This window comes from Notolepis coatsorum (genome assembly GCF_963971535.1).
Source record: "Notolepis coatsorum genome assembly, chromosome: 6".
Classification (NCBI taxonomy): Eukaryota; Metazoa; Chordata; class Actinopteri; order Aulopiformes; family Paralepididae; genus Notolepis; species Notolepis coatsorum.
The window spans coordinates 32468671-32486145 of NC_140170.1; positions in this window are offsets into that span (position 1 = coordinate 32468671).

Genomic DNA, 17475 nt, shown 5'->3' on the forward strand with positions numbered 1-17475 from the left:
TGGTAAGTGTACTGTCATCCTCATCACTTCCTCTCCGGGCATAGTCTGTCAGGTACTTTGGGGGTTTGTGTTCCCTTGAGGGATACCTCCCACTGCTTGGGGCACTTGACGTCACCCTCGGGTGCTCCTCGTCATCGCCCTCTGGGGGTGACTGTCTGTCTGCACGACCGTGCTAAGTACACTGGGCTGAGGTGTCTCTGTTTCTTCACACCTTACTCTGGAGTCCAGCTCTGGCTCTTCTGTCTGTGTCTCGCTCTCACATGTTGTCTTTGTGACAAACTTGACTAGCCTGTGTTTCTGCACTCCCCCTTTATCGGGATAATAAACCAGGAAAGCGGGGCTTCCCTTGTCGTGCCCTACAAAGAGTCCTTTTTCACATCTGGACTCGAGCTTTCCTCTGTCCTGCAGGTACGCATAACACACTGATCCAAATTTGTGCATTCTAGCTAGGTTACACTTCTTTCCTGTCAGTGCTGTATACAGGGTGGTGCCCGTGTGCTTATTAAAGCACCTGTTTCTGGTGTAAGCGGCTTCTTGCACCGCATAGTGCCATAGACTCTTAGGTAAGTTACTGTCTACTAGCTTACACCTAGCCATTTCGAAAAGAGTGCGCCATTCCCTCTCTGCCACTCCGTTCTGGTGTGGGGAATATGGACATGACGTCTCGTGTCTTATCTTGTTCCTCCTCAACAGTGATTGGAACTCTCTGTTTGTGAACTCGGTTCCGTTGTCGGACCTCAAGCATCTTACGTTACCATAAGGGGCTATGTCTGCCAGGAATTTTTCTGTGGCCTGGAGTGTGTCACTCTTTGCCTTGAGAAAGTAAACAAACACTGCACCTGTGCACACATCTGTAAAAAAACTGTACATATCTAAAGCCTCCTATGGACTTGTTTCTTACTGGACCGGCAAGATCTGTGTTAACTAGCGCAAGTGGTACCTTTACTTTTTCTGTGGGATTTCTGTTTCTCGATTGAGCAAACTTCCCCTTTATGCACACTACACATTCTTTGTCAGGTCTACGCTTTTCACCTTCAATGTGCATGCCTTCTGTCACTGCTTGCAGTTTCAGTAAATCCTCGTAATTACAATGACCCATAATCTCATGCCATGTCTGAATATCGTGACTGACCGTCCCGCTACACATATCATTATTATCATTACACTTGTCGTTGTCATTACACTCTGTTTGCAGGTAATACATTCTCTGGTACACCTCTATGTTAAATCGTGTACCGTTGGGCTCTACAAGAACATTTTTACCTTCAATGAAGAACACTCTGGCACCGTTCGCAGTAGCAGCTATTACAGAGAATAGTCCTTGTGGGAACGATGGTACGTAGAGAGTGTTCTTTAAAGTCACTGTACGCCGGCGCCCCCCGCTGTCCGTGAGGCATACCTGTGCGTCTCCTCTCTCTTGCGCCAACCCGTAGGTGCGCTTCCCGTCTGCCAGCTCCATGCTGTGTCTCTCCGGGCGGAAAGTGTTGTCAAAGTTCTTGAATCGACTCCTGTCGTTGATGACGTGGGACGACGCACCTGTGTCCACGATCAGTCCCTTCCTTTCGGCCTGCTGCAGCTGCGTTGGCCTGGTGACGTACGCTGTCTGCGCCCTGGGGATGAAGCCCTCTTGTCCCGCTACTCTCCGGGCGTCGCCTCGATTCGTCTCACGCCGACCATTGCTGCCATCTTGTCCATGGCCGCCATCTTGTCCATGCGCGTATAGCGCGCGCCCTGGTCGCGTTTCTTCATGCACGCTCTGTCTGTGTGCCTCGTGGATCTGCAGAAGCCACACCAGACAGTCCTTGTGCAGTTACCTCTCCGATGGCCTTTCTCTCCGCATCGCCAACACGCCAGCTCCGTCGTGGGCCTGGTCTTCTCTGTTGCCGTTGCTCCCTCTCTCCCGCCTCCGCGGCGGCTGGGTGGGTATATTCTGAGGCCTCAAAGTTTCTTAACTTGGCCTTGAACTTTCCCAGCGCCATGTCCGCTGAACCGTGTGTTACCAGGAGTGTGAACGGTTTGTACAGCTCCGGTAGTCCTCTCATCACCATCGCCATCATTAGCCCATCGCTTGGTGCTTCTCCTGCACTCCTCAATGGCGTCGTGATCTGCTCCGCTCTGATGACGTATTCGGTCACAGTCTCGGTGTGCCCCTTATTCAGGGCTGTTAGTGCTATGTAGAGGGCCACGACTCGGGGTCTTCCTTGCCCGATATAATGCTCTCTCAACACCCCCAGGCTTTCTCTGCCTTTGTCTTTAGTGTCGCGGAATATCAGCCCCAAGCTTGTGTCGTCGAGCAGTGGCTCTAAACTCACAGTATGCGTCTGCGTTACGCCTGTCGTCCAGGGCTTGTTCTTCCGCCGTCAGGTCTCCCGTGGGGGCCGTCAAGATCGTCGTTTTCAGTCCCACACCGTGCATGCAGCATAACATGCGCTCTTCCCAGAGCTCGTAGTCCTCTGCCTTTCCATTAAATGAGGGCCATTTGCTCCTTCCCTTGGTCGCCACGAGTTCTAAGACGGGGTTCTCCCCCTCGCCTCCGTTGGGCTCAGCAGGCTCCGTCTCCCCCGGTGCCGCCTCCCCGGGGCTCTGCACGCTGCTCTCCGGGCGGGTCCGCTTGCGCTCCAGCAGCCTGTCGGTGGGGTCGGTGCCCCGCTTCCTCTTGACGCGCAGGATCGTCATGTTGGATTCCATGTTGCTCTTTGATGGTGGGCGTAGCTTTAGCTCCTGTTGGCCTAGCGTCTAGCCACGCGGTACTCCCGGTGCTAACCTAGCCTATACTTTAGCTAAACTTGCTACCCTTATTATTTCGCCCCGGCGTGATCTGGGCCCATAACCTGTTGACAGAATCTGGCTATGGGGCGATAATATGTTCATGAGACATGGTTTCTATCTTTAGCCTTTGGCGTGGTTTATTCATTCACATGTTAAACAGCAGTTCTAGAGTTCTCCTCTCACTGAGAGGCAGGTGGAAGAGAGGTAGAGGGGGAGGAGACATCTCTTTAAATAGTCGCCACCTGGTGGTATCATGAGTGGCTCCGCCTAGAGCGCCCTCTAGTGGAAACAGTTATAAATATATGCAGTTAGACAGTTACTTGCAATCCTACATAGAACCTCTATCTTCAACATGGCCACATTGGAAATATATTTACGGGACAAAATGCTGATGCTGTTCAATACTTATTTCCCCCATTGTATAAATTTCTCTATCTGATTTTATTTTATTATTATTATTTATTATTATTATTTTTTTTTTTTTTTGTGTATCTAGCAATATTATTATTATTACCGTTATTATTATTATTAGTGCAAGATGGGAATAATAGTTTGTTTCCACACGCTGTAGTTTGTAGTTTATTACATGCTAAACATCGTTATGTGCAATAAGCCCAAACCATTCTGGCTGATCCCATGAAACCCCAAATACTCCTGTAACTGCAGCTATGGTTAACAGTTGGTTAATATAGTTATTTATGTTTACAATTTATATGCTTATTTTGTATAATAGTAATAATACACTCAATTGCTTTTCAATGTATTTCTTATTTGTTTTGTATAAGATATATATTAGTGGCGCACTGTTTTTTCTATTTTATTTGTGCAATTACCACATCTCACGAGAGTTGACACACCTGGTATCCGGTGACGTGTTTCCGCCTTCTCTCTCTGCGTTGGACCATGAACTTGAATGGCGTTCTAATAAGTAAAGAACAATCCATCACGCCAACGAAACAAGACAATCTTCCAAGAAACTGACAGAAGACATACTACAGTAACGCATCGATGTTCTCATGTACTGGCACGCAGCCAATAAGGTATTGATTGATGGAGATAACAATTGTGGTATATGTATAGTGACGTTCCAACCATTGGTAATGGACTTGTGATAGTAATGGTATCTTTTGTATGCATTTGTACAGATTTTACGGTTTGGATGAGGTTGGATCAAGCTTCTTCATTAAAATCAGTTCAAGAAATCAACTTGTGTTTTGCGTCGTGCCCGAGGATGTCACAACTCCCAAATCAAAGGTATATGACATGTATATATGTACCATCACAAAATCATCAAGGGGGGGGGGGGGGGTCGTTTTAACTCAAAACTCTGATCGTGTTTGCCGAGCATGTTTTTCGTCCGATGAAACACAGAACTGTGATTGTTAGAAAAACACGTTTCAGATTTGGTAAAATAGACATAGAATGTACCTTACAGAAGGTATTCCAAGAAGAAGAATTCCAAGTGATCGCATCGCCATCGCGATTACGGTATATATGTGTAACGGATGGTATCGTGAAGCGCAGTCAAGAAGGGCTGGGGTGAGTAGTGGTGCTATGGGTTAAACTCACTCTCACATCCTCAAAAAAGACAGATAGACACGTTGCGAAGGAGTGGATTCACCTCTTGGTATAGCGGTCTGTGTTGCTGCCTGCGGCGTGGGAGACCGGGGTTCGACTCCCACTCGGAGTTTGAGGTGACGTTGTCACAACCGTTTCATATGTCTATACACGTTTCGATGGTCAAATACGCTTATGCAACGGAATTTCGAGGCGAGCAATATGAATTTCTGTTCAAGCGGGAGGAGGGGCCCCTACCAAGGAAAAATTAAAGTGAGGCTGACTATCAACCCCAAGCTATTGCAGTTCAGACACAGACGATACTGCCACCTGGTAATAGTCGATCAGCATTGCAGTTCTAATGTGTGGGGATGTGCCAAAATGATGCAGATCGCTCCCGGCAAGTCTGTAGAGCGGGGATCAAAGTAAAAAGATCAAACGATCCAAAAACGTAATATGTCGTTTTAGGCACTGAAAGTGTTAATGGTCATATTATCATTATTGTTATTATAATTATGGTAATGATGATTATTATATTATTATATTATTATTATTATATGGTATGAAGCCTGATATTCTATATTCTATAATCATATTTCAAATTGCATGTGTCCGGATGGCAGAATTCAGTACTGTATCTACAAAACATGAGTGGAACAAGACTAACCAGACCCCTATCTCTCTGAATGGAACAGGACCAGACCCTATCTCTCTGAGTGGAACAGGACCAGACCCCTATCTCTCTGAGTGGAACAGGACCAGACCCCTATCTCTCTGAGTGGAACAGGACCAGACCCCTATCTCTCTGAGTGGAACAGGACCAGACCCCTATCTCTCTGAATGGAACAGGACCAGACCCATATCTCTCTGAATGGAACAGGACCAGACCATATCTCTCTGAATGGAACAAGACCAGACCCCTATCTCTCTGAATGGAACAAGACCAGGCCCCCATCTCTCTGAGTGGAACAGGACCAGACCCCTATCTCTCTGAGTGGAACAGGACCAGACCCCTATCTCTCTGAGTGGAACAGGACCAGACCCCTATCTCTCTGAGTGGAACAGGACCAGACCCATATCTCTCTGAATGGAACAGGACCAGACCCTATCTCTCTGAGTGGAACAGGACCAGACCCCTATCTCTCTGAGTGGAACAGGACCAGACCCCTATCTCTCTGAGTGGAACAGGACCAGACCCCTATCTCTCTGAGTGGAACAGGACCAGACCCCTATCTCTCTGAATGGAACATGACCAGACCCCTATCTCTCTGAATGGAACAGGACCAGACCCCTATCTCTCTGAGTGGAACAGGACCAGACCCCTATATCTCTGAGTGGAACAGGACCAGACCCCTATCTCTCTGAGTGGAACAGGACCCCTATCTCTCTGAGTGGAACAGGACCAGACCCCTATCTCTCTGAGTGGAACAGGACCAGACCCCTATCTCTCTGAGTGGAACAGGACCAGACCCCTATCTCTCTGAGTGGAACAGGACCAGACCCCTATCTCTCTGAGTGGAACAGGACCCCTATCTCTCTGAGTGGAACAGGACCAGACCCCCATCTCTCTGAGTGGAACAGGACCAGACCCCTATCTCTCTGAGTGGAACAGGACCAGACCCCTATCTCTGAGTGGAACAGGACCAGACCCCTATCTCTCTGAGTGGAACAGGACCCCTATCTCTCTGAGTGGAACAGGACCCCTATCTCTCTGAGTGGAACAGGACCAGACCCCTATCTCTCTGAGTGGAACAGGACCAGACCCCTATCTCTCTGAGTGGAACCAGACCAGACCCCTATCTCTCTGAATGGAACAGGACCAGACCCCTATCTCTCTGAATGGAACAGGACCAGACCCCTATCTCTCTGAGTGGAACCAGACCAGACCCCTATCTCTCTGAATGGAACAAGACTAACAGGACCAGACCCCTATCTCTCTGAGTGGAACAGGACCAGACCCCTATCTCTCTGAGTGGAACAGGACCAGACCCCTATCTCTCTGAGTGGAACAGGACCAGACCCCTATATCTCTGAGTGGAACAGGACCAGACCCCTATCTCTCTGAGTGGAACAGGACCAGACCCCTATCTCTCTGAATGGAACAGGACCAGACCCCTATCTCTCTGAGTGGAACAGGACCAGACCCCTATCTCTCTGAGTGGAACAGGACCAGACCCCTATCTCTCTGAGTGGAACAGGACCAGACCCCTATTTCTCTGAGTGGCACAGTACCAGACCCCTATCTCTCTGAATGGAACAGGACCAGACCCCTATCTCTCTGAGTGGAACAGGACCAGACCCCTATCTCTCTGAGTGGAACAGGACCAGACCCCTATCTCTCTGAGTGGAACAGGACCAGACCCCTATCTCTCTGAGTGGAACAGGACCCCTATCTCTCTGAGTGGAACAGGACCCCTATCTCTCTGAGTGGAACAGGACCAGACCCCTATCTCTCTGAGTGGAACAGGACCAGACCCCTATCTCTCTGAGTGGAACAGGACCCCTATCTCTCTGAGTGGAACAGGACCAGACCCCTATCTCTCTGAGTGGAACAGGACCAGACCCCTATCTCTGAGTGGAACCAGACCAGACCCCTATCTCTCTGAGTGGAACAGGACCAGACCCTATCTCTCTGAGTGGAACAGGACCCCTATCTCTCTGAGTGGAACAGGACCCCTATCTCTCTGAGTGGAACAGGACCCCTATCTCTCTGAGTGGAACAGGACCAGACCCCTATCTCTCTGAGTGGAACAGGACCAGACCCCTATCTCTCTGAGTGGAACAGGACCAGACCCCTATCTCTCTGAGTGGAACAGGACCAGACCCCTATCTCTCTGAGTGGAACGGGACCAGACCCCTATCTCTCTGAGTGGAACAGGACCCCTATCTCTCTGAGTGGAACAGGACCCCTATCTCTCTGAGTGGAACAGGACCAGACCCCTATCTCTCTGAGTGGAACAGGACCAGACCCCTATCTCTCTGAATGGAACAGGACCAGACCCCTATCTCTCTGAGTGGAACCAGACCAGACCCCTATCTCTCTGAGTGGAACAGGACCAGACCCTATCTCTCTGAGTGGAACAGGACCAGACCCCTATCTCTCTGAGTGGAACAGGACCCCTATCTCTCTGAGTGGAACAGGACCCCTATCTCTCTGAGTGGAACAGGACCCCTATCTCTCTGAGTGGGGAGTCATCCATATCTAAGGATCTGTCACACATACAATGATGAGGCTTTGTTCCACTTGGAGCAGCTTCTACACATCTGTACCATACAGGGGTTTCTGATACATTAGAGCAGCTTCTACACATGTACCATACAGGGGTTTCTGAGTCATTAGAGCAGCTTCTACACATGTACCATACAGGGGTTTCTGAGTCATTAGTTACCCTGGCAACCACTCACTGCATGATGCCCAGCCTTTTGACAGAGGTTGTGGTGCATTTAAAACATCTATATAACTCACAGTTCACCTACAAATGCACTAAATAATAATTTTACTCAACATAAAATCACATCACACTTAATTATTTTCCCTGAATATGTTTGTTTTGTAGCAAGTAGTTTAGTTGTTGCCTCCATCTTTACTGTTAAAGATTAAACGTTACTGTCACCCATTGAAAACTACCACAGTGATCCATGGCGCCCAAGAATCCTAAAATGCACTCTACTGATTGGAGGAGAAGAGGTTTAACCCTTCACAAACTCCGAGGACTCACTGCAACACACTGCACTGTGTTTAGAAACCGAGCGTAACGGAGAAGGTGTATTAAGATGTTTTTAACGTTTGTTTGATGTGTAAAAGTTTAAAAAGGAATTGCTAGTGCAGGAGACTGTGACTTTATAAACTGTGACTCCTATAACTTTGTAAACCACTATAAACCACTGTGTTTAGTGAAGTACTTATAGTATGAAAAGTACTTCTACTTCTATTAACTTTGTAAACCACTATAACCACTGTGTTTAGTGAAGTACTTATATTATGAAAGTACCTTTTTTTTTTTTTAAACTTTATTTTTTAGCGTTTATCGCTTTTCTGGTCAAGCATGACCGACAGTTGTAGGGTGAAACGGGAGAGAGAGCAGGGGGAGACATTCGGCAAATGACGGCGAGTCCGGGAATCGAACTCGGATTCAACCAGATCCGTGACGCAGCACGGAGTCCCGCGACGCAGCGCGGTAACATGGTGTGCTACTGGAGCACCCCATGAAAGTACTTCTACTTAAGGGGTGGCCATGTAATTCCAGCCATGCACGCTGATTGGTACTGTACTATAAGGAGGTGTGTTGTTTGTTTTTATGATATCAGTACTATAAAAACACCCTGCAGGCGAGTAGAGCGCTCTCTATTATTGATCGCCTTTTTTGCCTTAAGATCCTGAGACTATATCTGTAGACTTATTGGAATAATTTTGCATTCTTTTGTATGACTTTACCTTTTTTCACAAAACTCTGTAAACTCTTGTATTTCTAATTAAACCTTCATTTTTTAAAACTGGATCTTTTCTTCGTGTTACTCTTCATAAATACTGCTAAGCTACACGGTCATTCTATTTTTTTAGCGTCTATATTCCAAAGCCTTGCGGTGTATTGAAGCTTGGAATTAGGCCGGTTGAATAAGGAATACCTCCCTCAGATGGTGTTCCAACTTTTTTCTAAATGTTAGATTTACAAAGCTGCGCTTGGCGTTCAGCTCATTTTTTATGATAAAATATATAGTATTATTGTCCTTCGGGAAGAAACATGACAAAAAATTCTGCATTTAGTATGTACAGGTTTTAGGTATACTGTGTAAAGATGTCTGTTTTTGCTCTAAGCCAGAGCAAAGAAGACAAACATTTGTAATTAATCTACTCAAAGAGAAGGGGGTTCCGTGACAGCAACTATTTGGTCAATTACACCCGTAAAGACCGTATAAGCTGCGAGATGTACACTCCCCAGTGACTATGGATTTACTAGGAAATGATTATCTGATGATTATCACTATTGCTTGCTAAATAAAATATAGACCTTGCAACTCTCATCAAGACTAGCGACCTTGACGCGGGGGGACAAGGCGAGCATCAGACCCTTTGTGTTTCGACGGACTTATCAGATTTGAGGGGGCCTGGAAGTCTCAGCGTGCAGGACGCTGTGCGCTGGACGGTCAGATCACCGGTTTATGAGTCTGTCGAACTGATTAGGAGGTTCTGGGGCTTAGAACAACTACCACAGTGATCCATCTCATTATATAGACTGTCTCTGGTTAAACTACCAGTGATCCATCTCATTATATAGATTGTCTCAGTATATAAGAGAAAAAAACAACAATAATAAATACAACTAAACTGTATAGATTATTTCAGTGATCTGTCTCATCTTGTTCTGAGGGAATGTACCCAGGGTGTATGACAACCTGTCTGCTGCAGGTGGGCTGGTGGTGTAACGGATGTTCTGTCCGTGTTCTCCTGCGTTGTGTTCTGGTCGTGATGCGAAGTGAGGAGTCAGCACACATGGACACTGTTCAATCTTTTATTTGGTGGTCTGCAATGGAGCCACCAACCTGCATGAAACGGGTGGTCAATGCCACAAAGAATGCCACTATATTGCCTCGGTGAAATACACCGACTAAAACCTTCAATTGTGCATATAATATAACCACACCGTTCGTCACAACACTATCGAGTCATTATTATCTATCAACAGTCAATTCTCATACAAAATATATACACAACAGTGTGAAACACTAAAAGTACTGCGCGCCACAATAATCACATACCTTTCACGTTGGGTGCTTGTTACAGACTGAACCCAAACCGGAAGGTTGCTTCTAACACGCGCGAATACTTGACCCGGAAGTGCAAAACTCTCGAACGTGAACTTTCCAAGTTACGTTCAGATAAAAGTGTCTTTGGTATAAAGAAATAATAAATAATAAACAATAGTAACCACTTGTAAACATTTGTAAACAGGATTTGGTGACATTTCAATCCTTAATAAAATAATAAACAATGTTCAATTGACACTTGTTACATTCACCCCTCCTGAAATTTCACCAACATCCTGTGTCAGCAGAGCAAGAGGGATATAAAAAGAGAAAAAAAAAATAGATAGTCTACCACTAACCTAGACCTGGCACCAGAGAAAAAGGACCTAGTCCCCCATTCGACTCAAAAGTCACCCCCCACAAGAGGTTCAGAGAATAAAAACATTGATCAGATCTCAAAATTCCCCTAGATTAATATGACGCCTGATACGCCACACAACTCATGGCCCTCAAAGCTGTCTGATAGACACCTACTCAACCCAGCAATACAAAAGAAAAAAACTGGCTTTGGTGAACCTTAACCTCCACCACAACTCAACTCGTCACCCCCCTCAGAAATGGCATCTGAACCATAGATTCTATCAACCTGTTCACTGATCTCACTACTCTCCCTGTACGTGTCCTAACCCGACCATCACTCCCTATGTGAGGGTGTAAATCAGTGGGAACCGCAACACCCATGTCAGGTGAGTGCGAAGCCCCTACATCTGAATCAGTGTGAGCTGTGACAACTATGTCAGGTGAGTGAGAAGCCTCCGCATCTGAATCGGTGTGAGCTATGACAACTATGTCAGGTGAGTGAGAAGCCTCTGTGTGCTGTGCCTGTGTGTCAGGTGTACATTGAGCAGTGGCCCCTGCAGGACTGGCTACTGGGCTAACCTGACCTAACCCATCTGTCACAGCCAACACACAGTCAAAAGAGTCTGTAAGTGACGAGACCACAGGCCCCTCTACCTCCACAGAGTCGGTCAGGTCATGTGCAACACCGCCCTCAGACCAAACTCCAGATACAGGATCCATACCGTCACTACTATCACAGTCCCCCTCATCGGACTCTCCGTCATCAAACGCCTGACCAATCTCACTGGCGTCCTCCCCCTGCTCTAGCTCAGGAAAAGGCAAGAAGTTGACCTCACATGCGTCGAGCTTTGGCTTCGTAAGCAGATAAGTCAAAGGGTTATTGTCCGTCCAAACTGTGAATCTCTGACCCTTAAGCCAATGGCTGAACTTCTCGCATATGCTCCATTTCAAGGCCATGAACTCCAGTCTATACGCTGGATACTTACGCTGTGAAGCACTGAGGGTCTTGCTTGCAAAAGCGACAGGCCTGGCCTTAGACTCACCTCGAGGTACCTGCGACAGCACAGCGCCAAGTCCGTCCAATGACGCATCAACTGAGAGGACAAAAGGCTCCTCAAAATCTGGATGGGCGAGCACGACACACTCCAGTAACATTGTCTTCAGCCTATCGAAAGCTTCCCCACAGACCGCTGTCCAGTCGGCAGGGGTGAGCCTACGAAAGCTGCCAGGTGGTTTCTTGTCCTTAGGGGACCTCCCCTTCCTCTTTTGTCCAGCCGTAAGGTCGAACAATGGCTTCGCAACAGCAGAGCAGTTTGGGAGGAAATGCTGGTAATAGAATACCATCCCGAGAAATGACTTGATCCTACGGACAGAGGGTGTGCACCCATCAACCTCCATGAGATCTTGTACTGTCATGTTGGAGATAACCTCCACCTTGGAGGGATCAACAGACATGCCCCCACCACCGACCACATGGCCCAAGAACCTAACCTCCTGCTGCAGCAGGTGACACTTCTTGGGAGCCAGTTTCAAGTTGTTCTCCCTCAACTTCTGAAACACGGTGTGGAGCCTAGACAGGGCCTCATCTTCTGACGGCGCGAAGACCAGGAGATCGTCAAGGTAACACAACAGTTTTGTAAAGTTCATGTCCCCAAAGATTCCAGTCATCATTCTCATAAAGGCTGCAGGGCTATTACATAGACCCTGTGGCATGCGATTGTACTCATGCAACCCGAGGGGGGTTGTGAAAGCCGTGTACTTCTTGTCATCCTCATGCATTGGGATGTTAAAGAAGCCAGAGGTGAGATCCATCGTACTAAAAAGGCAATTGCCCCCAAGCGCGGCAAGACAATCAGACTGGTGTGGCAAGGGGTGAGCGTCCTTCAGGGTGCGCGCATTCAAAGAGTCTGTAAGTGATGAGACCACAGGCCCCTCTACCTCCACAGAGTCGGTCAGGTCATGTGCAACACCGCCCTCAGACCAAACTCCAGATACAGGATCCATACCGTCACTACTATCACAGTCCCCCTCATCGGACTCTCCGTCATCAAACGCCTGACCAATCTCACTGGCGTCCTCCCCCTGCTCTAGCTCAGGAAAAGGCAAGAAGTTGACCTCCAGCAAACGGTTCCTGTGCACTACCCTTGTGCGCCCCCCTACATCCTGAATATTATAGACATGGATACTGGGGTTGACATCAACAACTGTATACACTCCATCCTCCCATTTGTCAGCCAACTTCCGCTTTCCCCGCTCTCCCTGATTTGCTACCAGAACCCGATCCCCCACAGACAGGTAAGTACCCTTGACACGCTTGTTGTACTGTCGGGTCTGGTGCTGTTGCTCAACGGTGGAGTGCTTCTGAGCGATCTCCATGGCACTCTTCAGACACGAGAGCAGGGAGCCAGCATAGGAATCGTAATCAACAACTTGTAGGATAATAATAGTATTCAAATAGGAATAGAGTCAAATGACTTGCTCACTCAGAGGGTCCAGATAATAAGGTTTATTACCCAGATCAAATCAAATCATTACAACAATAGAGAATATGGCTGGAGATCTTACCTAAACAGACCAGCTCCGTCAGTCAGGTAAAAAGATCTTGTTCCCCAGTTGGGGGAGCAGTTAAGTACCAGGTGAACAATGGGGGGAGTGGGGGAAGGGGAGGGGAGGAAGGGGGCGTAGTTCATACATATATTCCACAGTTGGGTCCTTTTCTCTTTTATAATGTGGCTGGGACAAGTATTCTCAGATGTATGACTGGAATAGGTAAGGTCAGCATAACATGAGATAATAAATGGGATAAAATAGTAAAATTATAAACTTGTTGTGACCTATTTTGGTCATAGGGTCAATGAATGAAAAGAAATATAAAATAGTAAACACATGAGATACACAATTTAAAGGAATGATAAAATGAATTAATAAATGAGATAATTTGGTGAAATATAAAATAAACAATTAAAGGAATGAAAGTAAATATAAAATGAATTAATAAATGAAACAATTAAAGGAATGAAAGTAAATATAAAATGAATTTGAATATGGTGAAATATAAAATAAACAAAGTAAAATGTCAGTATTTATACAGTGTGGGTTAAGATCTATGTGTATTTTTAGGGTTGTGAATATCGTCCCTTTTACTTTTTACTTGATGGCAACACCTTTTACTTTAGTATATACACTGTCATCTGGCTATGACCATCAGGTCGATGGTAAAATATAAAATCATTTAAAGGTTGGCATAGAGATATAAACGTGAATGAAAGAATGCAAATATGACCATCAGCTCAGTGAATGACACAATTTACAGGAATGTTTAAGAGAGATATAAAATGAATTAAAATAGTAAACAATGAGATAAAACGGTAAAAATATACATCATTTAAAGGTTGGATGAAGAAATGAAATGAAATATAAAATATATTAGAATAGTAAACAATGAGATAAAATGGTAAAAACATGAATGGAATAGGACTTAATGCAAATATGACCATCAGCTCAGTGAATGACACAATTTACAGGAATGTTATAGAAATGAAAAGAAATATAAATGAATTAAAATAGTAAGGTTTAGAGGTTCTGCATTGTGGATTCTAGTGCGTATCTGTGGAAGTATGGTGCGAGGGGGTTGGTGGGTTCGTCTTGCGTTTCTTCTCTCATGGTCGTGGCGATCATCATGGTTATCGGGGGGGGTTGGCTTGTGCAGAGTACTTTTGTGATGTATCCAACTCCGAATTTTATAGTATGCACACACACTACTAGGATAACAAATAGTATTACTGCATACATAATGTACCGAACTACCACTGCTCCTATTGTACCAAGTTTCTCGGTCATCCAATCGGACATGGTATACGTTGGAGGGATGTGTGCGGCTCTGGAGATGTTGTGCAGGTGTTCAATGATGCTTGGTATAGTCATGTTGTCGTTTGCAGGTATGTAGACACAGCATTCTTGACCGATTAGTTTACATGTTCCTCCAGTACTAGATAGCAGGAAGTCCAGCGCTGCTCTGTTCTGCAATGTCATCAATCTGATTGATGTCAGTTCGTTGCTGACGAGTGACAGTCCTTCAGCATCTGTGTTGGCTAAGTCTTCTATCAGTGTGGATAGGTCTGCGATTTGATCTAGGGCTGACATCACACCATAGGAGGGGATTAGTGCTCTGAAAAAGTCGCATGTCTTGCAGGCCCGGTCATGTGTGTGGAAGTGATTTGCGTGGCGTGTCTTTCTAGTCAGTGGGTGTTGTGGTAGGGTCGGTGTCACTCTCATGGCTGGCACTAAATATCCTAATGCACATGTGCCTTTCCATCCGGGTGGAAGGGACGGGTAAGCTTGTGCGCCACATATCCAGTAGGTCCCAGGCGGTGCTGGTGTTGTCGTTCGTTGGGTGGTGGGGGTTTCTTTGGTTGTGGGTTTCAGTGGTGTCTTTACAGGGTGGATGTTGTCCCAGGGTGGTGTTAATCTTTGTTGGCGGATGGGGTAGATATTGTCTCTGGTCCGGGGGGATATCGTTCTTCGTTTGCGGGTCGTCTGGGGCACTTCACAATGTTCCAACACCCCGACATTCTTTCCCCAACCCTTTTGAGATACACATTCTGTAAACTTCACTGGGGTAATAGAAACTGGTATTCCATTTGTATCATGACTTTGTCGAATCTTCATGTTTGATTTTGTGCAGCTTTCAGCTGTCCCTGTGGACTTGTTTAGAGAGGCTTTGTGGCATTCTGTTAGTGGGAGGCCCATTAACGGAAAACCATCTTCGGTAGAATGGGGTATTAAGCCGCATACATAGCAATTTGATTGGTTAGCAAAATGTGCGACTGCTTGGCTTAGCTTTAAATATAGGTTGTTGCGGTGACTGTTAACATATCTTTTGGTGCGTTCAACTGCTTTCCCCTTACCGCCCTTAAACCCATTGGTCCATGATTGAGGTTCGTCCAGTGTCGCCCACACAATGCATCCCGCTATGCCACATGCGATGATTAAGCAGTTCCAGTTGGTGGTCATTTTTCCTATTGTTATTGGTCTCATGGTAGATTTGCCCTTTTGCAGTGGGATGCGTGGATCCAGGATGCTTTTCCGTCGCACTTTACTGCCGTGTCCGTTACTAGCAGCACCTGAAATGGACCAGACCATCTGGGGTTTAGTTTAGTTTTTCTTTTGAACACCATTATATATACATAGTCACCTGGGTTCAATCCATGACATGGTGTTGTTGGTGGTTGTGGTTGTGCCTGCCTCACTAAGGGGTGGAGTCTCTTCATCTGGGCACACAAAGCTTTGTAATAGTTAATAGCAATTTCGTCTGCTAGCAATAACTGGACTTGTGATAACGGGGGAAGCATTGTGGTTGGTGTTGACATTGGACGTCCAAATAATATCTCGTGAGGTGACAATCCTGTTCCTCTGTTTGGCATTGATCTCATTTGCATTAATACTAAGGGGAGGGCGTCGGGCCATTTAAGGCCTGTCTCTGTACATGTCTTAGCTAGACGGTTCTTGATGGTTGAGTTTTGTCTTTCTACCGCACCTGCACTTTCAGGGTGGTAGGGTGTGTGCAGGTGTATTTTCATGCCTAATGCGGTAGATAAGTTGTTTATCAGTTGTGCCGTAAAGTGCGTACCTCTGTCTGAATTTATGGAGTGTGGACACCCGAATCTTGGAATTATTTCTCTGACTAATACCTTAGCTACTGCTTGAGCGTCGTTGCGTCTGCATGGGAAGACTTCGACCCATTTAGAGAACATATCTACTAAGACTAGCGCGTACTGGTATCCCATGCTTTTTTCTAATTGGATGAAATCCATTTGGATGTTAACAAATGGTCCCCAAGGTGGTGGGTGGGCGCCACGTCTAGTCTTTATAGCTTTACCTATATTGTGTTGATTGCATACAACACATCTTGAGCAGTATTGGTGAGCTAAACTGGTGATACCTGGCGCGTGCCACTGTGAAGTGATACTGCCCACCATTGCGAATTTTGACACATGGCTAAGTCCATGTGCTAATCTTACTAACAGGGGGAGGAGTTGTTTTGGAACTACAACTCTACCGTCAGCATGTTTCCACATGCCGTCTGGCATTTTGGAACAACCTGCTGACGTCCATACTGGCCACTCAGATGTCGCCTCTGCCTGTAATGAAACGACATGATCAAAAGTGGGAGTATTATCATTGGCGAGTGTGATAGCCATTTGTTTTACCAACAGGGAGGGGACGGTCGCTGCCCTTTTGGCACAGTGATCCGCTCTGGTGTTTCCCTTTGCAACCAGAGAAGGAGAAGAAGAATGTGCAACACATTTTACAACAGCCAATAGCTTAGGAAGTAAACACGCCTCTAGTAGGTTAGTGACTAATACAGCATGTTTGATGGGAATGCCTGATGTCTTAATGAACCCTCTGTGTTTCCATATTAATCCCACATTGTGCACTACATTGAACGCATAACTTGAGTCGGTGAAAATTGTAGCAGACTTACCCCTGGCCAACACGCACGCTCTCGTCAAAGCGAAGATCTCCGCTGCCTGTGCTGAACAATTATTAGGTAGTTTTGCACTTTCAATCATCACATGGTCATCAACAACAGCGTATCCAGCATTCAAATCACATCCATTAGTGTGTCTTGACGCGCTACCGTCAACATAATATACTAGATCACTGTTAACTAGTGGTGTTTGTTGTAAGTCGGCTCTGGGTGAGGTGACAGCTGAGATTGTATCAATACAGTTATGTGACATTTCGTTATCCTCATATAGGGGAACAAAATTTGCTGGGTTTATTGGCGGTGCACGTTTTATGGTCAAGTTTGGGTTTGCCAATAGGATCGCTGTGTATGTAGTGTGTCTGGATGCTGATAAGTGTTGTGTAGCTGCGTTTTGTAAAATAATACACACAGAATGTGGGACGTAGACTGTTACTGGATGTTCTAGAGTAATGTTGGCGCTTCTCGATACGCAGAACGCGGCTGCAGCAACTGACCGTAGACACGGAGCATACCCCAAGGCTACACTATCAAGTCTTTGTGAATAGTATGCTATT